Below are 11,182 nucleotides of genomic sequence, written 5' to 3' on the forward strand. Positions count from 1 at the left end.
TATATAGAGAGAAATGGAATTGCTGGATTGTAAGATAAGGGCATCTTTCGTTTTAATAGATGTTGCTAGATTGCCTTCTAATGTAATTGTACCAATTTATTTTCCACTCAGTGGTATGTAAGAGTTCCCATATCTTCCTTATTTTTGCAATTTTGATGACTACATCACAGGCATGGAACTGCCAGAGTACCCTAGAGTCGATTCTTCCTGTAAATGGGCTGTCTGTGTCGATGATGCTCAGAGTTGGATCTCCTTATGAACCAGCCTGGCCCAGGCTTCCAGGAGATATGAGTCTTCTTAGAACTGGGGAAGAATCAAGAAAGAATGGCATGGTGGCTGAGGATTGCATGCACATTTTAATCATTGTTGTGTCCCCACGATGTAGCACAACCTGAATCTCAGTAAGCAAGGCTCAGTAGGTATTCAATTGAGTGGAACTAATCATTAAGCCTGATCTCTTTCCGGTTTTCACTTCTCGAAGCTTCAATTTCCCCATCTGTACATTACAGATGATGATAATTTAAGGGATCACCCAAAGATAAAAGAAGATATAAAAGTGAAAACATTTTTAAACTCTAAAAAGCAATACAAATTAAGTTAGAAAAGATTTGAAAGCTGTTTCTGTGTCATGACTTCTTAGTATGATCAGTTAACATTTTAGCAGTTCAAAACCATTGCCAAATTTCTCATTGGCATTCTTCTTGGAACTCTAATAAGTCCTGGGGTCCCATATGCCTAGACTCTGCTCAGTATCACATATAAAGATACACAGCAATTTTTAAAAGGTATTCCAACTTTATTTACAGATCTCAAAGAACATCAGAGAACCCATTTATGGTTACAGAGACACACTTGGGTTCCATTCTATTCTCTCTCTCTCTAAATCCCCAAACTCTTTCTCTAGGACCTAGTTGATTGGGCTCTTGGTTACCTCCCTTCTCCCTTTCTTCCAACACTTTGAAGGTTGACTTAACTCCTTTCTAGCTAAATTATTCCCCTTCTCTTCTCATTTCCCCACTCAGGTCTACATTCTTTTTACCTTAGATTATACATCACAAATATAGCAAGCTAGGGCAAGCTAGGAAACACTGCCTGGGAGAAGAATAGATATTCATATCTCAATAAATCATCCCAGAGCATAAGGTCTTGTTATGGAAGCCAGTAACATTATTTTCCCTTTGAATGTTTCAAAAACAAGATTTGTAAACACTTTCTGCTTCGTTTAAGTGGTCCTTCCTTGAATGAAAGAAAGAAAGAAAGATTGCTCACCACTGATCTATACTCTCAAACTTTCACTTAGAGATCTCATGATTGATCCTACCATCTTGACTTATATGACTCACATGTACACATCACGATCTAATTCCCTCTTGCACTTCCTAAATCTGTCACTGTCCTTGTAATGTCTCCTCCTTAATGCCCTTTCATCCCCTCAAACTCAACATACTTAAAAGTGAACTCACATTCCTTCCAAATTTAGCTTCCCCGCAGGACTTCCATATTTCCATTGTTGGCATTTTAAGAAATTATGTTTATTGCCCAGGTGTAGTATTATCAGAAGAAGAACAAAATGGGGCCAGAGAGACTAATTAAGAGACTTGCACCACATAGCAGAAACAGACTGCATTCAGATTTGCAGACATGGTGTTTTGGGTTTATTTGGAATGACCTGAGAGTTAGGTGAGAGATAAACCCTAAATACCAATATCAGCAACTTAAGAGTATTATACTTTTCAGCATTAAAATTCATGTAAACATTTTCAGATATTGATGCCCCGTTAACAGTTTCGAGGTTGAGATAGAGAAAGACTGCCTATACGTGGTGCCACATTTATGCTTGTAAAAGGCTATTCACAAATTTCACAGAGGGGTCAGCTATTTGTAAATAAAATACAGAGCATCAGGGAAATTTTCATGAGTTTCCTTCCTTTTGTTATTCCGTCAACACAGGTTTAAACCATTCTGATGGTATCAGATGCTTAGCTGGGGAAGTTCATAACTGAGTCTTGATTTAAACATATATAAATATTTTATTTTTTTATTTTAGAGAGAGAGTGGGGAAGAGGGGCAGAACGAAAGAGAGAGAATCTCAGGCAGACTCCATGATCAGTGCAGAGCCTGACACGGGGCTTGAACTCGTGAACCATGAGATCACTGTGACCTGAGCCAAAGTCAAGAGTCAGATGCTTAACTGACTGAGCCACCCATGCCCTCCTAAACATATATATTTTTTAAAGTATCTTTAAGTAACCAAGATGATCAGATTTCAGGCAGGAAGTTTGGCTCCCATACCAAGAAGAAATATGCCTTGATCCATCCAGATGGGCTTTGCTATGAGCTCAGACCCAGCAAATGGATCCATGTCCTAGGCAGAGATCTGGGTCAATTTGAGAAATGGGTTATCTTCACATCAGCTTGAACTGTGAGCAGGGGTAGGAATAATGGAAAACTCCTGGCACTTTATTTGAATTATTTAACTTAGCTTTTATTGCTATTTTTTTGGTGTGTTTTGATCAAGAAAACCTCCATACCAGGTTTAAACCAAATTAGTGAATTTTTTTTTCCCAAAGAGATGAACTTTCTAGATCTGTAAGCAGATAGCTTTACCACAGGTTTTGTTGGGAGTGGGGGATGGAGTCCTCCTAAGAGTAAGAATTACTAGAATAAAGTTTTCTTCTTTTTCTTCTTCTTCTTCTTCTTCTTCTTCTTCTTCCTTATTTCTTTTGAGAAAGAGAGAGAGAGTAAGGGAGGGGCAGAGAAAGAGGGAGAGAGAGAATCCCAAGCAGGCTCCTCACTTCAGCGCAGAGCCCTACGCAGCCCTACGCGAGGCTTGAACTCACGAACCATGAGATCATGACTTGAGCCAAAACCAAGAGTCAAGAGTCAGATGCTTAGACAACTGAGCCACCCAGGTGCCCCTAGAATAAAGCTTGTTTTAAAAAAGGCCAGCATGATAACGCTCTGGGCAATAACCTACTCTGGAAAAAGTGTATATCACTACATTTGTTCTGGACCAACTCGATCTGGCCCCATAGTGGCCTCACTCTATATTTGGGAACTAAGGGTCAGGGCAATGCCCTTTAACTGGGAGTATCTAAGGGGAACTGTAGGCTAGATATTATGTAAAAAGGAACTGGGGAACACTATGCTGTAATCTACCATGGAATAAAAGGTTAATATAATCAGGAGTTTCATCAATAAGATTATCTTAGCATCTCTTAGTCTCTTACCCAGCCTGTAACCCACCTGTACTTTCTTGCAGTCCCTTGATACTTCGTTATCTATTTTTCACACAGCCTGTACCCCTCAAGGATTAGTTGAGTTAAAAAGATATTAACTGCAGTGCTGGCCAAACAGCTCCCCCTCAAACTCCTGGCTTCTCAAGAAGATAGGAAGTTCTTGTCTATCCAAACAAGGCTCTAGGATCTTGTCTAATTTGTTTGTCTTTTCAAGACCTCACCTGGTAGCAATATTGGGTAGAGGTACTCTGTGCCTTGTTTTGTTGTTGGTGTTGTTATATGTGCTTGATGATGAGAAAATGGTATCTGGTCTGATGAACTCTTGGCAAGACAGGAAATTTATAGTAGGATGTACAAGACCAGGTTTCCTGTCCCCAGAATTTTATGGCAATGAGGTTTCAAGAATGCTTCTGATGATATGATTAAGAGGGGAGCAAATGTGGATTTTGGAGATTTAAAAAAAATTTTTTTTTTAACGTTTATTTATTTTTGAGACAGAGAGAGACAGAGCATGAACGGGGGAGGGTCAGAGAGAGAGGGAGACACAGAATCTGAAACAGGCTCTGGGCTCTGAGCAGTCAGCACAGAGCCTTATGCGGGGCTCGAACCCACATTCTGCGAGATCGTGACCTGAGCCGAGGTCGGACGCTTAACCGACTGAGCCACCCAGGCGCCCCAAGGAGATTTTTAAAATCAGGACCCAAGGGCCAGGTTGGACTTGAGGATTATATAATCTGAATGGCATCCCTTGGTGTTGAGCAGTACAGCAGCCCTGAGTTTGTCGTGGCTATAAAAAAAAAAAAAAAACTGAATCAAAGTTTAGGCTAAAATATAGTGTTCAGATAACAGGTAGTTATAATCTTCCTATCGTCAACATTGATCAGACTCCCTGTGGAATACTGAACTCACCTCCTGGTGCCAGAATTTACAAAGATATTCACAGGGCACCTGAGGGGCTCAGTCAGTTGAGCGTGTGACTCTTGGTTTTAGCTCAGGTCATGATCCCAGGGTTATGGGATCAGGCTCCCTGTGGGACTCTGTACTGAGCATGGAGCCTGCTTGGGATTCTCTCTCTCCCTCCCTCTCTCTCTCTTTGCCCCTCCCCAGATGGTGCTCATGTGCACGTGCGCTCTCTGAAAATACACATTTAAAAAATACTTACTTAAAAAATAAAGTGAAAAAAAGATATTAACAAATTAAATGTGTCCATAATGAGGGTGTCTGGATGCGATGTATGAAGACTATAATGTATGACCAAATTGAAGGGGATCTGGGAGAATAACACTAAAAGGAGACACAATAGCAGAACAGGGACTATGGGCTTCAATAGTTAGACTGACACTGACCTCCATAGTGACAGATCTGATGACACTTTTCTGTCTCCCTTCTTGTCAATCTCTTTCTGGCATTTATCACAAGCTTGATCACTCTCTTAAAATTCCCTCTTTCGCTTCATTGATATCAATTGTATTAGTTCAGCAGATGGTAAAATTGAATTAGAAGTGTAAGATGCACCTGTGAAGGATAAAGAGGGAAGGGAGCAGGAGTAGGAGGGAAGACTCTCAGACTGCAATGCATGGCTTCATACCTGTGAAAGGAGAGAAAGAAGGAAGAAGGACTGGGTAGGAAGAGCCTCAGTCTTCAGGGACGCTCTGTAACTGGCTCAGTAGGCTCACGGGGGGCCCCAGAGCAAAGCTGTCCACTAGAGGAAATTCCATGGGCAGGAATGGCCAGCTGTGCTCAGTCATTTGTTGAGAGCATCTGGGGAGACTGAGACCTCTGCATGAGTTCTGTGATGGATCCCAAAGGCATGGTAGCTGGAGGCTGTCAGCGATTCACACTCCTACAGCAGGTGCTTCCTTGAAGGGACTCCTAAGTGGTACACACCTATGGCTACCATACCATTCCATTTCCACATAATGGATTCCACCTTCCTAGCCTCCTTTGCTAGATCCTCTGCCTTTGCTCACAGTCTAAATGTTGGGGTTTTCTAGGAAACTGTTTTCTGCCTACCTACCTATTCTACTTATTTTCCCTATGAGAATTCATCTCAACCCACAGTTTCAAAGACATCACCCAATGTTGATGCTGAGTCCATATGTTCATTCAGACCATCATTTTCTCCCACCTGGACTGCTATAATGGTCTCCTATTCTCCCAGCTCATCTCCAGTCTTGCCACCTGCCTTCAATTCACTCGCCACCTGCAGCTGGTGGACTATTTCTAAGGAGCAAATTAGACCATGTTACTTCAGTGCTGAAAACCCACCAACAGCTCCCTTTTGTTCTCAGGAAGAAATGTGAATTATTCAACACAACTTACATGCTCCTTAATGGACTGGTCCCTGCTTACCTTCTAGCCTCGTTTGTCATTCTCCTTAAAGGGAACTACTTTAGTTTCTTCAAATGTAATCTCTCTACCCTTGGTATGGAGTATACCTTCTTGCCTGGCTAATTCTCTACTTGTCTTTTAAGTCTCAGTCTGGAGGGTCCTTCCTCTGTGAAGACTTCCATAACCTGCAAAGACTAGATTCGGTGCCCTCCTATGTGATCCCAGAAACTGTGTGATAAAGGGCAGGTGAAATCTTGGTTGTGAATCTACAGAGGGCAGTGAAACACCACTTGGGTGCTAAGTATTGGAAATCGGAGGGACAATATTTTACATACCAGAACTTCTCTCAGGAAATATACTATATGAGATAGAAAGGAATACTATAATAACAGTTTGATGTGGGTGACAGTTCTCCCAAGGACATGATAGGCAAACATTCTCAATCCAGTCACCACGCCCCCCCCATCCTCCACCCCAGCCCAACCCTAGACATTCAGAAATATGTGTGGCTATTTTTGTTGTTGATGCCAGTGTGGCTGGGAGCAGTATTAAAATAGAGGACAGTCCCACACAAGGAAGAATTGTCCTACCCAAAATGCTAATAAAACCTCCATTGAGAAACACTGTACTGGGACATATGCAAATCTGGGAGCAGAACTGAATTGCTCAGAACATCAGAGTGGGAGTTGAAAGTTGACACCTGAGGACTTCCATCTCCACCTACTCCCCATGCAGAGCTCTACCTTACCTGTAAAAAAATATAGAGTATACCATTTAAAAATACATTTGTTTTTGAGAGAGAGTGAGAGACAGCATGCACACGAGAGAGCAGGGGAGGGGCAGAGAGAGACAGAGAATCCCAAGAAGGCTCTGTGCTGACAGCAGGAAGCCTGATGCGGGGCTCAACTCTTGAATGATAAGATCATGACCTGAGCCAAAGTCAGAGGGTAACTGACTGAGCCACCCAGGTGTCCCTGTTTAAAGAAAATTTTAATATATTGGCTTGAAAAAGAGCCAAATTATTAGCCCAAGGAGCACCTAATAAATATCTCCTTCTAACTCTGCTTCCCTGCACCCTAGTACTTATCTCATTGTAAAGGAATTATCTGAGAATTTGTAGCCTCAACTTGAATTCAGGGACCATTTGAATTCAGGCCCCATTTCACATTCAGAATCTAACAGTGTTTGGCGTGTAATAGATAATAAATATTTCTAAACTATGACTCTTAAAATTTAAAAATTAGCCGTGACACCTTTCCTAAGTTTCAACTCTATGTTTTTGTTTTTTTTTTTTATGTTTATATATTTTGAGAGAGAGAGAGAGAGTGAGACCGAGCAGGGGAGGGGCAGAGAGAGGGGGAAAGAGAGAATCCCAAGCAGGCTTCATGTTGTCAGAGCAGAGCCCGATGCAGGGGCCCCACCTCACAAACTGTGAGATCATGACCTGAGCTGAAATCAACAGTTAGAACCTTAACCAACTGAGCCACCTAGGCACCCCTCAACTCTATTTTTCGTCACTAATTTTACATTTACAGTTGAGCATCTCAGTCTTACCAGGTAAGAAACAGAATCATTTACTTCGACCTAACGTTAAAACCCTCCCCCAAATAAGCCTCATACCTCTGTTATGGCAAATGCTATCACCCTCTTGGGACCTTCTCAGTTGTTTAAGCCTATTTGTCACCCATTGTCTACCTGTTTCCTCACCCCACGTACCTTTAATTCCACAGTCCAATGATCTTTATGTTCTTTGTCTTCTGTCTTCAGCATCCCTGGCCTCCATTCAGGTTCTCCTGTATATGTTATTGCATTTGTTTTCCTAAATAATATCTCCATTCCTATCCCCATGACTTGTCACCCTTTAAAGCATTCTAAAATGGGGTGAGGGGAGTGGGAGGTTGGGTTAAATAGGTGACAGGTCTGAGTGCACTTGTAATGAGCAGCAAGTAATGTATGGAATTGTTGAATCACTATATTGTACACCTGAAACTAATATAACATCGTAAAAAATAATAAAGTTACACTTATACCAAAAAAAATTTTTTTTAATTCTAAAATATATCCAAAATAGTAGCAATTAATACTCTGTGGGCTTACTGTGGTAAGGCACTGCTGACTTTTGTTTCGTTTTGACTCCATAACAGCCCCTCAGTGAAGGGACAAAGCTAGGAATCCAGGTAGCCTGACTCAGAGCTCTGCTAGGCTAGGCTGCATGACATCCTGGAATTCTCTGTCATTGTTTTATATATGTTTCCATCTGATTCTCCTCCTCTGGTGGATGGCCTGGTTGTCGTCTTTTTGAGCCAAGGCCTGCTTTGTGTTCCTTTCCCAGAGCTGTTGGTCTACTGAAATGTGAGTGGTGATTATGAGGTCAGTAAGCCAAGGAAGTGGATCTGATGGGTGGTTCAGACAAGAAGTCTTCAGGGTAAAACTGAGAGCTGGTACAGAGACCAAAGAATCCCTAAGCCACACACCCATGAAGGATGGGCTAAGAGAAGGGTGGTCTGAATATACTGTCCATTTTAGCCTTTACCTGCTCCCTACTGTGTGATGCTCACATGGGTGAGTGCTTTAAGGGGCTTAGGGCTAAGTGGCCAGCCTGGAGCGTACGACCTCCCCTTAATTTCTTTGGCTAACTCCAACACATTTTTCAGGATTTACCTTTAGCATCCTTCCTATATCTTCCTGCCTGCATTCCTGCCCCTCTTCTGTGCTTCTCAGTTATGTGAGACTGCCTGAGGGCAGGCACTGTGGCTTTTCTTCTCTGTATTCTGTACCACTAGAATTTAATAATCAATGACTCTAAATGCATGACAGGGAGGCAGATTTGGGCTTAGCATAAGATAATTTTTTAAAATTTATTTTTGGGAGACAGAGAGAGTGGGAGTGGGGGAGGGGCAGAGAGAGGGAGACAGGATCTGAAGCAGGCTCTGCGCTGACAGTGGAGAGCTGAACGCGGGACTCAAATTTACAAACCAAACCGTGAGATCATGACCCGAGCCAAAGTCAGACACTTAACCGACTGAGCCCCCCAGATGCCCCAAGAGAAGTTTTATATACTGTATACTGTAAAGCAGAGTACAGATTAGTGGCTGAGAGCCTTCATGTCTTACCCTGTTCAAATTTCAGCTTTCTATTACCTTGAGCCAGCTTAATTTGTCTGTACCTCAAAAAATGATGATATTAATACCTATGTCATTAAGTTGTTGTTGAGAATTAAATGAGATAATACATGGAAAATACTTGGCTCAGTTCCTGGCACCTCATAGGCACTAGGTAATGCTAGATATTACTATTGTTTTTATTATTGTTACTTTGATCATTCACTAGCACTGTCTCATAACAAGGCGGGTTGCTTTTGGAAGCAGTGAGTTTCCTTTTGTTGAAGGTATTCAGGTAGCAGTAAAGACAGGATAGATGCTGTAGAAGCAGTTCTTAAATTGAAAAGATTAGATGACTTCTAAGGATGCTTTTAATCACAGAAAAGGGAAGCTATTTCTCAGATTCAAAGAAAGTGTGATCATTAGTGTTACTTCTAGCAAAGTTGAGGAGCACTGGAATAGGAAAAACAAAGACATCGGATTTGGCATCTGCATGTATCTATATTACAAAGAACAAAATATTTTATTCATTGTGAGCAGTTAATTGCAAAAGCCCTTTTATTTATGCTGTAACCCATATGGCAAATCAGGCCCTTACACGAAAATCAATCCCTTTTCAAAAGGACTAGCTAGCTCGGCCCTGCCAAAATGGAACAAACAAAACCTTAAAGACTGTTTCAGTCCTACTGAAATGTCTTTTCCCTTTGAAAGAAGTCTATTAGTGATGCAAATGCAAAGTTATCTGCACAGATGATAATCCTAGCGAACAAAACAGTGAAACCATTATGAGGTTCTCTTGCTGAGAATTTGGCTCCCCCGCCCCTGTTAAAAAGGCAGAGAAAGCGAGCTGATTCCTATTTGGGATAGTTTATTAGGTCTGCTTATCTGAATCCTGGACTAATTATTCTTATGTTTGGCTTAAAGGGGCCAAACAATTCTCCAAATGTGGACAAGCTGAAGAAAGGCCTGCAGTCTGGGTCCCTAGCAAGTGCCTTAAACAGGCTAAAGCAGGAATGGAATAACATTTATATTCGGGAGTTCAATTTTCAAGATACCAGAGCCTTAAGGTAAGATCTAGCTAGAAGAAATCCAATGATAAGCACTCATATGGGAGTAATTTAAGTGATGTGCACATGTCACTCATGCTTTAATTAAAACAAAGCTATTTGTATGGGTGAAGAGACGGTCATTTTCCAACACCTTCTATTCAATAGTTACTCAGAGTAAACAACTTCTTTGAGAACTTAATATGCAATCTTCCTGTGGGCAAAAGGATTGAAATGAGAAAAATGAGGCAGTTAACTGTAACTGGCTTGACTATTATTTGATTACACTTATTTTATCCTTAAGAGGCTTGATAAGACCTAGTTTTTCAGGAGTCATCAGGCATTAGGGAGCACTACTGGTTAGAAGGTGTGGTGCCTATGGATATTAGGAAGGCATTTCTGAAGCAAGGTAGTATTGTCAAAGTGGCCCTCACCTACTTGGTTAAAGCTTTTGGACATGCCTAGTGGACGGTTTATTGAGAACAGAAAATTAACTCTCCATGTCCACACGCTTTCTTGAACAGGTATTAACAGGTGGAGCCGGTGTCCACAAGACTGGACGCGATGCTCACCATCTGGGTCTCACTCTGGGTGGGGCTTTGGGTAGGTACACTAAAGAGCTTCCGGATCAATCATGTGTTTACATTTCAGGCGCAGGATGGGTCTTGTTCACACTCCACCCTCCACCACCTTTCCTTCGGAAGGTTGCTCACAGCTTGCACTGTCCCCGCCCGGGTCTTTGATAATCCAGGCGTCTCTGGTGAAGAAGGTCAACCACTGTTTTAATTCTGGGCTCCGCCAGCTTCCCACGCTCTCCACTCGGGCTGGTGAGCAGCCGCTCAGCGTGTTTTTCCCCCAGAGCTTCCCACGCCCTACCCACTCCACACGCCTCCTGGCTGCCCTCCAGGCCTGCCCTCTTTTGCAGCCAGGCAGGCCAGCTCCAGTGTCGGGATATCTAATCTAGCAAGGCTCACTTTTCTCAGGGGCTTTCCTCAGGGCCACCCTTTCCCCGCAATCTCAGAAGGTCTCTGGCACTCGGCTGTGTCTTCTGCGTGCAAGTGCTTCTACAAATAAACTGGGGCTCCTGGCTGTCTTGCAAATTAAAACTTTACTACCTGCTTAAGGTTGGGACATGATACAGCGACATCAAACTTTGCTGTTCAGGGAATCAGAAGCGAAAAGGAGCTACTTTTTTTCCGTCCCACTCCCCGCGGCCCCTGGGACAGGCACACCTTCCCGGCAAGGCTCGGCCGCAGTTGCGCGCGGGTCGGCAGCGCGAGAGTCCTGCGCGGGACCAGGGTCCGGTGCGGCCGGGCCGCCCGCCCACGCCCGGCAGGCGCGCGGAGCAGGAGCGCGCACGGGGCCGCACGCGCGCGGGGCCGACGAGCGCTCCCTCCGGGATCGCGGCTGCGCAGTCGGGCCGGAGCCGGGAAAAGGGGGAGGAGGGTGGAGGAGCCGGAGTAAG

The sequence above is a fragment of the Prionailurus viverrinus genome, chromosome A3 (assembly GCF_022837055.1).
Source record: "Prionailurus viverrinus isolate Anna chromosome A3, UM_Priviv_1.0, whole genome shotgun sequence".
NCBI lineage: Eukaryota > Metazoa > Chordata > Mammalia > Carnivora > Felidae > Prionailurus > Prionailurus viverrinus.